This window comes from Bos mutus, chromosome 12, assembly GCF_027580195.1.
Source record: "Bos mutus isolate GX-2022 chromosome 12, NWIPB_WYAK_1.1, whole genome shotgun sequence".
Taxonomy (NCBI): Eukaryota; Metazoa; Chordata; class Mammalia; order Artiodactyla; family Bovidae; genus Bos; species Bos mutus.
The window spans coordinates 44,072,457-44,087,817 of record NC_091628.1 but is presented as its reverse complement, the minus strand read 5'-3'; the positions used below and the strand labels follow the sequence as shown (position 1 = coordinate 44,087,817).

The following is a 15,361-nucleotide window of genomic DNA, read 5'->3' as shown; positions in this document are numbered from 1 at the left end:
TCTGCTTTTCAATATGCTATCTAGGTTGGTCATAACTTTTCTTCCAAGGAGTAAGCCTCTTTTAATTTCATGGTTGCAATCACCATCTGCAGTGACTTTGGAGCCCAAAAAACTAAAGTATGACACGGTTTCCACTGTTTCCCCATCTATTTCCCGTGAAGTGATGGGACCAGATGCCATGATCTTTGTTTTCTGAATGTTGAGCTTTAAGCCAACTTTTTCACTCTCCTCTTTCACTTTCATAAAGAGGCTTTTTAGTTCCTCTTCACTTTCTGCATAAGGGTGGTGTCATCTGCATATCTGAGGTTATTGATATTTCTCCTGGCAATCTTGAGTCCAGGTTGTGCTTTTTCCAGGCCAGCATTTCTCATGATGTACTCTGCATATAAATTAAATAAACAGGGTGACATTATACAGCCTTGATGTACACCTTTTCCTATTTGGAATCAGTCTGTTCCATTCCTGACCTGCATATAGATTTCTCAAGAGGCAGGTCAGGTGGTCTGGTATTTCCATCTCTTTTCACAGATGCACAGTCAAAGGCTTTGGCATAGTCAATAAAGCAGAATTAGATGTTTTTCTGGAACTCTTTTGCTTTTTCCATAATCTTCAGCATTACTGGTTGGGGCACAGACTTGGATTACTGTGATATTGAATGGTTTGCCTTGGAAACAAACAGAGATCATTCTGTCGTTTTTGAAACTGCATCCAAGTACTGCATTTCGGACTCTTTTGTTGACCATGATGGCTACACTGTTTCTTCTAAGGGATTCCTGCCCACAGTAGGAGATATAATGGTCATCTGAGTTAAATTCACCCATTCCAGTCCATTTGAGTTCGCTGATTCCTAGAATGTCAACATTCACTCTTGCCATCTCCTGTTTGATTACTTCCAATTTGCCTTGATTCATGGACCTAACATTCCAGGTTCCTATGCAATATTGCTCTTTACAGCATTGGACCTTGCTTCTATCACCGGTCACATCCAGAACTGAGTATTGTTTTTGCTTTGGCTCCATCCCTTCATTATTTCTGGAAATCTGGAAATTTAAAGCTAATTATTAAATGTCTCTAAACCTGTTCTAAAAACTTTGGAATTTCCGTGGGGCATAATGAAAATTGTTGCAGAGTTCAGCGTGGTGGAGATGCTAGTCTAATATACATAGATCAATGGACTCTCTCTTTTTACTCTGTTAAGAGTGCACTGATGGAAAACCAGAGAAGAAAATGGAAATCAGTTAGCAGGTGATAGAAGTTTAGAGGTGAAAACTTTTTGAAGAAGTCAGATGAGGGTAGTGAGTTAGTAGCAATGAAAATATTGAGAAGTAGCAATGAAAAATATCCAAAATATTTCATTTTGGATATATTTAAAAATAGAGTTGTTTAGTTGGGAGAATGAGAAAAGAGAGGAATCAGAGAGATTACCTTTTGTTGTTGTTGTTGTTGTTGCTTTTGGCTTTAGCTCCACTGAGGAAGGATGTACTATTAAGATTTCTATGGGGCCTATAAGTTTAGATGTTGAGTAGGCATTGAATACATCATTTAGGAGTTGTGGGGAACTGGCCAGGAGATGAAAACTGTAAAGTGTTAGTCGCTCAGTTGTGTCTGAGTCTTTGTGACCCCATGGAATGCAACCCAGCAGGCTCTTCTGTTCATGGAAATCCCCCCCCCCACACACACACACACACAAAATACTGGAGTGTGTTGCCATTCTTTTCTCCAGGGGATCTTCCCACCCCAGGGGTCAAACCAGGGTCTCCTGCATTGCATGCAGATTCTTTACTGTCTGAGCCACCAGGGAAGCTAAAAACTAAGAAACTGCTGGCACAAATATAACTTAAAAACATGGTGTGAGGTAGTCTTACAAAAGAAGTCTGTACCAATAAAAGGCAAAGACTGATGTTCTAGGACACTGAAGTGTTACAAAAGTAGAGACAAAAAGAAGAAAGAGCCTAGTGACTTAAATGAAGAAACTAATTGTATACCATGAAAACCAAAGGAGCTTAATGTCCTGGGATTTCAGGGAATACACCACCAGAAAGGACTGTGGACACTGCTCAGAGATCAGATAGACTGATGCCCAATAATTGATTTTTGAACTTAACAAAATGAAGGCCCTTGATGACTTTGACAAGATTATTTTCTGTGGACTAGAGCTAAGAAAACATCAAAAAACTGGAGTTTAAAGGTATAAATGCATAGAATCTTTAAAACTGCAAAACTGAATTAAAAAAATAATTGAAAAGTGGCTGGAATTGTCAGCATGGGTCAACTGATGAGAAACCAACATTGAAACTTCAACATAAAAATTTAAATAATCATTAATTATAACAAATATTTAGATAAGGAAAGTAAGAAATAAGATAAATCTAATATAGAAATAGCAGATATAAGGAATAACAATTACCTTTAAGGCTAATACCAACCCACAGAACTGAGATCTGGATCTCCTTGAAGAAGAAACAACCATGGCTTTCTAGATGGTAGAGAAGTCACTAAGTTAGTAAAATAATGGCAGAACTAGAGAGAAACCTTTTCTCAAGAACTTATTAGAAATCTTCCTGACATGTCCCCAAAGAGACACCCTACTGCAAAAATCACCTGAGGAGTCTTTTGGAGGCAGTTTCTAAGTTCTTCTGGCCAGCATGCAGTACAAGGGGCAATTACTGGAGAGCTTGCAGGCAAATCATCACATTATTGTTATTTAATGGCTAAGTGGGCTCATACCAGGAAACAAAATCTGCAGTGTCTCTTTAAAGCCCTCTATGTCAATGCTTACTTAGTGCTGGTTGGCAAAGAAAAATTACTTAAAGGACCTTGATATTAAAAAAAAAAATAACCTAAAAGTATGATTTTGGAACTAAGAATTAATAAAATGATATTAATTGTAAAACTAGGGGGTTGGAGTCAAGCATGTTCATATACTAACAGGTATGATCCAGAAGAGAGGGAAATTTGATGATGTATGAGAGAAGGAAGGATTGTCTGAATATTTTATTTTTTAAAACATTAATTTATTTTAATTGGAGACTAATTGCTTTACAATATTGTGGTGGTTTCTGCCATACATTGACATGAACCAACCATGGGTGTACATGTTTCTCCCCATCCTGAACTCCTCCTATCTCCCTCCATACCTCATCCCTCTGGGTTGTCCCAGAGCACCAGCTTTGACTGCTGTGCTTCATGCATCATACTTTTACTAGTTATCTATTTTACATATGCTAATATACATTTTCAATCTTATTCTCTCAAATCGTCCCACCCTCACCTTGTCCACATAGTCCAAAAGTCTGTTCTTTATGTCTGTGTCTCTTTTGCTGTCTTGCATATAGGGTCATCATTATTGTCTTTCTAAATTCCATATATATGTGCCAATATACTGTACTGGTGTTTCTCTTTCTGACATACTTCACTCTGTATAATAGGCTCAAATTTCATCCACCTCATTCAAATTGACTCAAATGAGTTCTTTTTTATAGCTGAGTAATATTCCATTGTGTATATGTACCACCACTTCTTGATCCATTCATCTGTCAATAGACCTCTAGGTTACTTCCATGCCCTACCTATTGTAAACAGTGCTGCAATGAACACTGGGGTATATGTGTCTTAATTCTGGTTTCCTCAGTGTGTATGCCCAGCAGTGGGATTGCTGGATCATATGGCACTTCTGTTTCCAGTTTTTTAAGGCATCTCCACACTGTTCTCCATAGTGGTTATACTAGTTTCCATTCCCACCAACAGTTTAAGAGTGTTCCCTTTTCTCCACACCTTCTTCAGAATTTATTGTTTATAGACTTTGTGATGGCAGCCATTCTGACTGGTGTGAAATAGTACCTTATTGTGGTTTTGATTTGCATTTCTCTGATAATGAGTGATGGTGACCATCTTTTCATGTGTTTGTTAGCCATTTATGTGTCTTCTTTATAGAAAAGTCTGTTTAGTTCTTTGGCCCATTTTTGATTGAGTCATTTATTTTTCTGGTTTTGAGTTGCATGAGATGCTTGTATATTTTAGAGATTAAGTCTTTGTCAGTTGTTTTGTTTGCTATTACTTTGTCCCATTATAAAGACTGCCTTTTCACCATGCTTATAGTTTCTTTTGTTGCACAAAAGCTTTTAAGTTTAATCAGGTCCTGTTTGTTTATTTTTATTTTTATTTCCATTAATCTGGGAGGTGGTTCATAGAGGGTCTTGCTGTGATTTACATCAGAGAGTGTTCTTCCTATGTTTTCCTCTAAGAGTTTTACAGTTTCTGGTCTTACATTTAGGTCTTAAATCCATTTTGAGTTTATTTTTGTGTATGGTGTTAGAAAGTGTTGTAGTTTCATTCTTTCACAGGTGGTTGACCAGCTTTCCCAGCACCACTTATTAAAGAGATTGTCTTTTCTCTATTATATATTTTTTTCCTCCTTTGCCAAAGATAAGATGTCCATAAATGTTTGGATTTATCTCTGGGCTTTCTGTTTTGTTCCATTGATCTGTATTTCTGTCTTTGTGCCAGTACCATACTATCTTGATGACTGTAGCTTTGTACTGTAGTCCTAAGTCAAACAGGTTGATACCTCCAGTTCCATTCTTCTTTCTCAAGATTGCTTTGGTTATTGGAGGTTTTTTGTATTTCCATACAAATTGTGAAATTATTTGCTCTAGTCCTGTGAAAAATACCATTGATACTTTGATAGGGATTGCCTTGAATCTATGGATTGCTTTGGGTAGTATACTCATTTTCACTACATTGATTCTTCCAATCCATGAACGTGGTATATTTCCCCCTCTATTTGTGTCATATTTGATTTCTTTCATCAGTGTTTTATAGTTTTCTATATATAGGTCTTTTGTTTCTTTAGGTAAATTTATTCCTAAGTATTTTATTCTTTTCATTGCAATGGTGAATGGGATTGTTTCCTTAATTTCTCTTTCTGTTTTCTCATTGCTAGTGTATAGGAACGCAAGGGATTTCTGTGTATTAATTTTATGTCCTGCAACTTTACTATATTCATTGATTAGCTCTAATAATTTTCTGGTGGTTTTTTAAGGGTTTTCCTATGTAGGGGATCATGTCATCTGCAAACAGTGAGAGTTTTACTTCTTTTCAATCTAGATTCCTTTTATTTTTTTTCTCTGATTGCTGTGGCTTAGACTTTCAGAATTATGTTGAATAGTAGTGGTGACCATGGGCACCCTTGTCTTGTTCCTGATTTTAGAGGAAATAGTTTCGATTTTTTGACATTGAGGATGTTTGCTGAGGGTTTGTCATATATGGCTTTTATTATGTTGAGGTATGCTCCTTCTATGCCTGCTTCCTGGACAGTTTGTAACATAAATGGTTGTGAATTTTTCAAAGACTTTTTTCTGCATCTATTGAGATAATCATATAGTTTTTATCTTTCAATTTGTTAATGTGGTGTATCACATTGATTGATTTGTGAATATTGAAGTGTACTTGCATCCATGGGATAAAGCCAACTTGGTCATGGTGTATGATCTTTTTAATATGTTATTGGATTATGTTTGCTAGAATTTTGTTGAGGATTTTTGCATCTATGTTCACCAGTGTTATAGGCCTATAGTTTTCTTTGTTTTTGACATCTTTGTCTGGTTGTGATATTAAGGTGATGGTGGCCTCATAGAATGAGTTTGGGGGTTTACCTTCCTCTGAAATTTTCTGAAAGTGTTTGAGTAGGATAGACATTGGCTCTTCTCTAAAGTTTTGGTAGAATTTACCTGTGAAACCATCTGGTCCTGGGCTTTAGTTTGTTGGAATATTTTTGATTGCAGCTTCCATTTCTGTGCTTGTGGTGGGTCTATTAAGATTCTGTTTTTTCCTGGTTCAGTTTTATAAGGTTATACTTTTCTAAGAATTTGTCAATTTATTCCAAGCTGTCTATTTTATTGGGATATAGTTGCTGATAGTAGTCTCTTGTGATCCTTTGTATTTCTGTGTTGTTTGTTGTGATTTCCCCATTTTCATTTCTAATTTTATTGATTCTGTTCTTCTCCCTTTGTTTCTTGATGAGTCTGGCTAACAGTTTTTCTATTTTATTTATCTTTGCAAAGAATAAGCTTTAATTTTGTTGATTTTTGGTATAGTCTCCGTGGTTTATATTTCATTTATTACTGCTCTGATTTTTATGATTTCTTTTCTTCTACTAACTTTTAGGGTTCTTCTTTTTTCTAGTTGCTTTAGATGTAAAGTTAGGTTGTTTATTTGATGCTTTTCTTGTTCTTGAGGTAGGCTTGTACTGGTAGGAACCTCCCTCCTAGCACTGCTTTTCAGAGAAGGCAATGGCACCCCAATCCAGTTCTCTTGCCTGGAAAATCCCACGGATGGAGGAGCTTGGTAGGCTGCCATCCATGGGGTCACTAAGAGTAGGACACTACTGAGCAACTTCACTTTCACTTTTCACTTTCATGCATTGGAGAAGGAAATGACAATCCACTTCGGTATTCTTGCCTGGAGAATCCCAGGGATGGGGAGCCTGGTGGGCTGCTGTCTATGGGGTTGCACAGAGTCAGAAATGACTGAAGTGACTTAACAGCAGCAGCACTGCTTTTACTGAATCCCATAGGTGTTTTGTTGTATTGTTTTCATTTCTTTTTGTTTCTAGGCATATTTTGATTTCCCTTTTGATTTCTTCCCTGATCTGTTTGTTTACTCAGAAGTGTGTTGTTCAGCCTCCATATGTTTGTATTTTTAATAGTTTTTTTTTTCCCTATAGTTGAAAAATAATCTTATTGTGTTGTGATCAGAAAAGATGCTTGAAATGATTTCAATTTTTTCTTAATCTATCAAGGCTTGATTTATGGCTCAGGATGTGATCTATCCTGGAGAATGTTCCATGTGCACTTGAGAAAAAGGTGAATTCCGTTTTTCAGTGAAATGCCCTACAGATATCAATTAGGTAGAATTGGTCCGTTGTATCATTTATAATTTGTGTTTCCTTGCTAGTTTTCTGTTTGACTTTATCTATCCATAGGTGTGAGTGGGATATTAAAGCCCCCACTATTACTGTTTTACTATTTATTTCCCCTTTCATACTTGTTACTCTTTGCCTTGCATATTGAGGTGCTTTTATGTTGGGTTCATATATATTTATAATTGTTATATCTTCTTCTTGGATTGATCCTTTTATCATTATGTAGTGTGATTCCTTATCTCTTATGAAGGTCTTTATTTCAAAGTCTATTTTATCTGATATGAGTATTGTTGTTCCTGCTTTTGTTTGGTCCACATTTTCATGAAATATATTTTTCCAGTGTTTCATTTGCAGTCTGTATGTGTCCCTAGGTTTTAAGTGGATCTCTTTTAGACAGCATATATAGGAGTCTTGTTTTTGTATCATTCAGCCAGTCTTTGTCTTTTGGTTGGAACATTTAACCCATTTACATTTAAGGTAATTATTGCTAAGTATGGTCACATTGCCATTTACTTTGCTGTTTTGGGTTTGCTTTAATAAACCTTACTGTTTTTCCTGTCTAGAGAAAACCCTTTAGCATTTGTTGAAGAGTTGGTTTGGTGGTGCTAAATTCTCTCAATTTTTGCTTGTCTGTAAAGCTTTTCATTTCTCCTTCATATTTTAATGAGGTCCTTACTGGGTATAGTAATCTTGGTTGTAGGTTTTTCTCTTTCATCACTTTAGGTATATCCTGCCATTCTCTTCTGACCTGAAGAGTTTATATTGAAATATCAGCTGTTATCTTTATGGGGATCCCCTTGTGTGTTATTTATTGCTTTTCCCTTGATGCTTTTAATATTTGCTGTTTGTGTTTGACCTTTGTTAACTTGATTAATATGTGTCTTGGGTGTTTTGCCTTGGGTTTATCCTGTTTTGGAAATCTCTGGGTTTCTTGGATTTGGGTAGTTATTTCTTTCCTCATATTAGGGATGTTTTTGATTATTATCTCCTTAAGTATTTTCTCATGCCCTTTATTTTTGTCTTCTTTTTTTGAGACACCTATGATTCAAATGTTAGAGGGTTTAACATTGTCCTAGAGGTCTCTTAGATTGTTCTCATTTCTTTTAATTCTTTTCTCCTCTCTGCTTCATTTATTTCCACCATTCTATCTTCCACCTCACTTATACTATCTTCTGCCTCAGTTATTCTATTGTTTCCCTCCAGAGCACTTTTGATCTCAGTTACTGCATTATTCATTGTTGATTGATTCTTCTTTGTTTCCTCTAGTTCTTTGTTAACCATTTATTGTATCTTCTCAGTACTTGTCTCTCATCTATTTATTTGTATCTCCATTTTGTTTTCAAGATTTTGGATCATCTTGACTATCATTGTTCTGAATTATTTATCAGGTAGACTCCCTGTATCCTCCTCTTTTGTTTGATTTGATGGGTTTTTACCATGCTCCTTCACCTTCTGAATATTTCTCTGCCTTTTAATTTTGCTTAGATTGCTGTGTTTGGGGTGCCCTTTCTGCAGGCTGGAAGTTCTTCATTGTGAAGTCTGCTCCCTGTGGGTGGAATTGGACTAATCACTTGTCAAGGTTTCCACAGAAGCAATCACAGAGCTTGCTTCTGTGTTCTGGGGGGTGAGGCTGGATCTCTTCTCTCTGGAGTGCACTGAAGTATCCAGTATTTAGTTTTGGGGTGTCTCTGGGTTTGGCATGGCTTTGAGGAGCCCATCTTTTAATGTTCAGAGTTGTGTTCCTGTTTTTCTGAAGAATTAGTGTGGTGTGTCTTACATTGGAACTTGTTGGTTCTTGGGTGGAGCTTGGTTTCGTGTAGGTGTGGTGATATTTGGATGAGTTCTTGTCTATTAATGTTCCCTGGAGTCAGAAGTTCTCTAATGTTCTAAAGTTTTGGAGTTAAGCCTTCTGACTCTCACTTTCAGTCCTTCTTTTACAGTAGTCTCAAGATTTCTTCATCTATATAGCATAGAAGATAAAACACCTAGTTTATTGGTGAAACAATCCTCCACAACCAGAAACACCCAGAGAGATTCACAGAGTTATATAGAGAAGAGGGAAGAAGGGGATAGCAGTGACCTGGAGGAAAAAAGGGAGACTCAAAAGGAGAGAGAGTAATCCAGCCATTAATCAAATCCTTAAATGAAAACAGATAGCGAAGATTAGATCCTTAGAAGTACAAAATTTATAACAAATATCAAAAAGTAAATATTAAAAAACGTAGAATAGAGGCTGGACTCTCAAATATACAGTATATAAAATACAAAGCATAATAAACCACAAAAATTAAAAATATATATATATGGAATTTGTTTTTTTTAATAGGTTTTTTAAAGGTAATTGTCAAAAGTTAAATATTAAGAATTGATATTAACAAAAATATATATAGGAATTCTCTGGAGCCATTGTGGACAGTGTGGGGTCAGTTAATTGTCAGATAGTCCCTTTTTTCCACTTGTACTTGTTCTCAGTGTCTATTAGTTCAGTTCAGTTCAGTCCCTCAATTGTGTCTGACTCTTTGCGACTCCATGAATCGCAGCATGCCTGGCCTCCCTGTCCATCACCAACTCCCAGAGTTCACTCAGATTCATGTCCATCGAGTCAGTGATGCCATCCAGCCATCTCATCCTCTGTCGTCCCCTTTTCCTCTCACCCCCAATCCCTCCCAGCATCAGAGACTTTCCAATGAGTCAACTCTTCACATGAGGTGGCCAAAGTACTGGAGTTTCAGCTTTAGCATCATTCCTTCCAAAGAAATCCCAGGGCTGATCTCCTTCAGAATGGACTGGTTGGATCTCCTTGCAGTCCAAGGGACTCTCAAGAGTCTTCTCCAGCACCACAGTTCAAAAGCATCAATTCTTCAGCGCTCAGCCTTCTTCACAGTCCAACTCTCACATCCATACATGACCACTGGAAAAACCATAGCCTTGACTAAACAAACCTTTGTTGGCAAAGTAATGTCTCTGCTTTTGAATATGCTATCTAGGTTGGTCATAACTTTCCTTTCAAGAAGTAAGTGTCTTTTAATTTCATGGCTGCAGTCACCATCTGCAGTGATTTTGGAACCCCAAAAAATAAAGTCTGACACTGTTTCCACTGTTTCCCCATCTATTTCCCATGAAATGATGGGACCAGATGCCATGATCTTCGTTTTCTGAATGTTGAGCTTTAAGCCAACTTTTTTACTCTCCAACTTCCATTTTCATCAAGAGGGTTTTTAGTTCCTCTTCACTTTCTGCCATAAGGGTGGTGTCATCTGCATATCTGAGGTTATTGATATTTCTCCAGGCAATCTTGATTCCAGCTTGTGCTTCTTCCAGCCCAGCATTTCTCATGATGTACTCTGCATATAAGTTAAATAAGCAGGGTGACAATATACAGTCTTGATGTACTCCTTTTCCTATTTGAAACCAGTCTGTTGTTCCATGTCCAGTTCTAACAGTTGCTTCCTGACCTGCATATAGGTTTCTCAAGAGGCAGGTCAGGTGGTCTGGTATTCCCATCTCTTCAAGAATTTTCCACAGTTGATTGTAATCCACACAATCAAAGGCTTTGGCATAGTCAATAAAGCAGAAATAGATGTTTTTCTCGAACTCTATTGCTTAGATGTCCCTCAAATACACAGTAACCAATATTAAATGCAGGGTTTTAATCTGTTGCACCTGTCACTTCCAGAGCGGTTCCCCCTTCTTTGTTTATTTTAGCTTCCTCTGTTTGCCAGTCTCTTCAGTGTCTAATTTCCGCCCTGATACAGGGGGTGAAGGTGGCCACTTAGGCTCATTTATTCAGTTATGTTGTGGGGAGGGAGAGACATTGCAAACAAATACTGCTGGCATGTGTAGGGTGTACTTGCAGTGGATGGACCACACTGGCTTGCCACAGCCCAAGGTGACATGTACTTTCTGGGTCTACACTGCTCAGTCTCTAGAGTGCTCTGCAGGGACACTGTCTCAGGTGGGCTCTGCATTTCATCCAGTTCTCAGGACTAAGCCTCTCAGGTTCTTGGATGCTCCGCAGGGGCACGTACACAGGTGGGCTGTGAGTTTTGTGCTGTTCCAAGGTCCAAACAGCTTAGGGTGCTTTTTGAGCATAGTGTCCTAGGTTGACCATTCATTTTATTCACCTCCATGGTCCTGGCTGCTTGTTTTCGCAGTTGTGCCATGAGATCACAAACCCAGGTGTTCCGTGTGTCTACCCGGTGGAGCTGATCTCAGGCTGTGATACTCCTGGCAGATGTCACCAGTCCAGAGTCTCAGGAAAATGTGATTAGCAACTGGGAAACTGCTCAGAGTTTGGTGCCTCTGGAGCCAAGATTGCAGTGGCCCCTTGCCTTCTGTCTTTAGCTGTTGCCGGCCTGTCTCTCTGCCTCTGGGGAGAGTGCACCAAGGGTCACTGTGATGCATTAGAGCCTTTTGCAGCAAAGGTCTTTTGCTTTTCTTTATTTTTTTTGTCTCTCTAGCTATCCCACTGTTTGGGTTGCTATCTCACATGAGCTCCTTCAGATTGTCCTCCGGGCTTTCAAGCCCTGTTCCTACCCTAAGAACCAATCATGCAACTCACACCTCCCTGCTCAGTCCCCACTTTCTGGTGGTGGATGTGAGCATTTGTGCCACTTCTCTGCTAGCAGCTTCAATTACACACATATTCTGAGGTTTATTTTTGTGTTTTTCCCTCACAATTATGTTGCCCTCTGTGATTCCAAAACTCCCCACAAACACACCTGTGAGAGGTTTCCTACTGTGTGGAAACTTCTCCTTCTTCATAACTCCCTCCCCAGGACAGGTCTCCATCCCTAAATCTTTTGTTCTCTGTTTTTGTCTTTTATCTTTGGTCCTACCTCCTTTTGAAGAGATTGGGCTGACTTTCTGGGTGGTGGTATCCTCAGCAAGCTTTCAGAAGTTGTTTTGTAGAGTTGCTCAACATTCAAAGGATCTTTTGATGAATTTGTGGGGGAGAAATTGGTCTCCCCTTCCTATTTCTCTGTCATTTTTGTACCTCCCCCCTTGCCAAATATTTTCTTTGAATGTACTACCATAGGTAGGATTTCATGCACAAGAGGGAAGATTGGCTTTAGAAAAACAAATTGGAAAACTGTCTATGAAAATTAAAAACATGGGCATGCAGAAGTGCATAGGTGAGCATGCAATGGTGGATCCTAAATTGACTCTGGGATCAATTCAGTGTTTGATCATGGAAAGTATACTTAATTTCATTGGACTTCAGTTTCCACTTTAGGGCAAGCAAATGTAAATATCCCTTTTGAGAGTCACACCGTATTCTTGAAAATAGGTTTTAATTTCCTAAGAATTAAAGCCTGCTCAAAATTCTGCAACATAGATAACTTTACAGAGAATTAAGAAATGTATTCCTGCCCATGTTAAAAAAATATATGTTTCAAAACTCTCATGAACTTTTCGTTTATTCAAAGTATATTAATGAAAAACAAAAGATGACTTGAAGAATGACATTTGTTCAGCAAAAAAAAAAAAAGATATTTTATGAAATATAGATTCCTTCCATTGTAGTCTGTAGCCTGCCAGGCTCCTCTGTCCATGGGATTTTACAGGCAAAGATACTGAATTTGCTTGCCATTTCTTCCTCTAGGGGATCTTCCTGACCCAGGGATCGAAGCCACGTATCTTATGTCTCCTGCATTGGCAGACAGGTTCTTTAACACTAGCACCACCTGGAAAGCCCGCCATTGTAGTAATTTTCCCCTAAGTCATCATTTACAACTTTTAAATGACCAAGAGAAAACAACAACAACAAACTTAAAAAACAAACAAAATAAATTAAAAAAAAAACAACTGTTAGCATTACAATGCAAACCTCAATAATTTAAAGTGTTCTTAATAGGGAAGGAAGCAAACTTAAACTATGTGAAGAAACCACAAATGAATTAAAATTTGTCACACATATGCTGACTCAGTGGTAAAGAATCTGCTTGCCGATACAGAATACATAGGTTCAGTCCGTAGGTTGGGAAGATTCCCTGGAGAAGTAAATGCAACCCATTCCGCTATTCTTGCCTGGAAAATCCCATGGACAGTGGAGCCTAGTTTTGGGGCTTGCAAAGAGTCAGACATGACAGAGAACACATAGAACAGAACCTGGGAAGGAAATGGCAACCCACTCCAGTACTCTTGCCTGAGAAATTTCAGGGACAGAGGAGACTGGGTGGGCTTCAATCCATGGGGTCACAATACAGCTTAGAGATTTAACAACAAAAACAAAAATAAACAAACAAAAAAAAAACAAAAGGCAGAAACAATTACTACTATAATTATAATTTCCAAGAGTATCAGATAAATGAAATAGTTTATTATTTTAATCATTCTGAAAATGGAGAAAAAAATACTCCCTAGAGAAGAGCAGCTTAACATTGATGACTATCCAAAGAATTAGGCACATATACTCTTTTCCATGTGAATTCAGTGAAAGGTACCTAGATGTCACACAAAATATAAATGATCATTTCAATAATATTAAAATAACAACACACTGTTAATGTTAAAAATAATAAATACTTGTTATTTATTCAAAATATTCAAAATTTATTGAACCAATGTTTCCCTTTCCAAAATATAAAGGAACATTATCTTATTGGTGTTGAGTGTAATGCAATTTCAATATTTTAACCACTAAGAAAATGGAGCACATGTTAATTTAATATTTCTTATATATACATCAAATTTTCCAATTCAACTCCTAAAAATTGGACATTTTATTTACTTTTCATATGATCAATTTAAGTTAATGAAAATAGTATATAAATGGCTATTATCAGAAACATTTGTTACTCCTCTGTTACTTAACTTCATCCAATAGAATTTATTTTTTGAACCAGAGGATAATTTATGAAATATTTGTGTGATTTTTTTTTAACTTGTTAATTTCAGGTTGTGTTTACTCCAACATTCTACCTACTGTTAGCTTCCTTATCAGGACAATATAAATTACCTTGAATTAATTTTCTCACAATTTCCAAGAAAGATATGTGAATGATTACAAAATGCCATAATAAAATACGTTCATTCCTTACTTTTATTGATTTTTATTGTCTTAAAGACTTTCAAAACCAGTCTCCTAATGTTTTGCCAATAGAAACTAAGATTTGAGGATTAAAGAAAACTATTTTAGGTAATATTTCTACTTTAATAACTCATAGATTTGTGTAAAATGAAATTTAGGAATCCTAATTTTAAAATTATACTTCTTCCACCCATGAGAACAAACTTTCAAACAAAAAAATATATCTTTTGACTCTTATGTCTAAGCATTTAACTCAAATTGAAGTATAAACTATCATCATGACACTAGCACAGAAATGACATTACAGACACTGAATATCTCAACTTTCTGTGTTATAGGTCAAGAGTAAATCTAGATAATTTAAACCACAGTGACTAATTTTATTGTAATTCAAATAAAAAATGAACAATTAAGTAAAATTTTGTAATTTATAAATGTTTTACTTGAAATTTATGATCATATAATTATGTATTCAGTTTCTCAATGTTCTTTACAACTATCTAAATATTTTTTTATATATTGTATTTCTTTCTATACATGCTATGTTTAAATGCATCATGTCACATAATTAATGAAAATTAATACTATTTATAGTTTTAAACTGCCAATCATACATTTTAAATATATAATCTGTGTATGTCTATTTTTAGTGAGAGTGTCCATAGTCATGATGTCTATTTTATGATTTATTTAGTAGTAAAATATAGTGTAGCTGTTCAGTTCAGTTCAGTTGCTAAGTCGTGTCTGACTCTTTGTGGCTCCTTGTCCAATGCCAACTCTCAGAGCCTACCCAAACTCATGTCCATTGAGTCAGTGATGCCATCCAACCATCTCATCCTTTGTCGTCCCCTTCTCCTCCTGCCCCCAATCCCTCCCAGCATCAGGGTCTTTTCCAAGGAGTCAGGTCTTCACATCAGGTGGCCAAAGTATTGGAGTTTCAGCTTCAATATCAGTCCTTCCAATGAACACCCAGGACTGATCTCTTTTAGGATGGACTGGTTGGATCTCCTTGCAGTCCAAGAGACTCTCAAGAATCTTTTCCAACACCACAGTTCAAAAGCACCAATTCTTCAGCACTCAGCTTTCTTCACAGTCCAACTCTCACATCCATACATGACCACTGGAAAAACCATAGCCTTGAGTAGATGAACCTTTGTTGGAAAAGTAATATTTCTGCTTTTTAATATGCTGTCTATGTTGGTCATGACTTTCCTTCCAAGGAGTAAGTGTCTTTTAATTTCATGGCTGCAGTCACCATCTGCAGTGATTTTGGAGCCCCCCAAAATAAAGTCTCTCATGTTTCCCCATCAGTGTATCTGGTATAATACTAAATGGTTTATGCATATTATATCCTTAATCATTTCACCACATACTTATTATTATACTGCAGATATTTACTTTATACT

At 36.9% G+C, this 15,361-nt stretch overlaps 1 protein-coding gene across 2 annotated transcripts in view; it reads left to right on the top strand.

Annotated features, from left to right (window-relative positions):
- Positions 1-15,361, top strand: part of KLHL1 (kelch like family member 1) — a 539,840-nt gene that overhangs the window by 333,684 nt on the left and 190,795 nt on the right. The window lies entirely within an intron of this gene.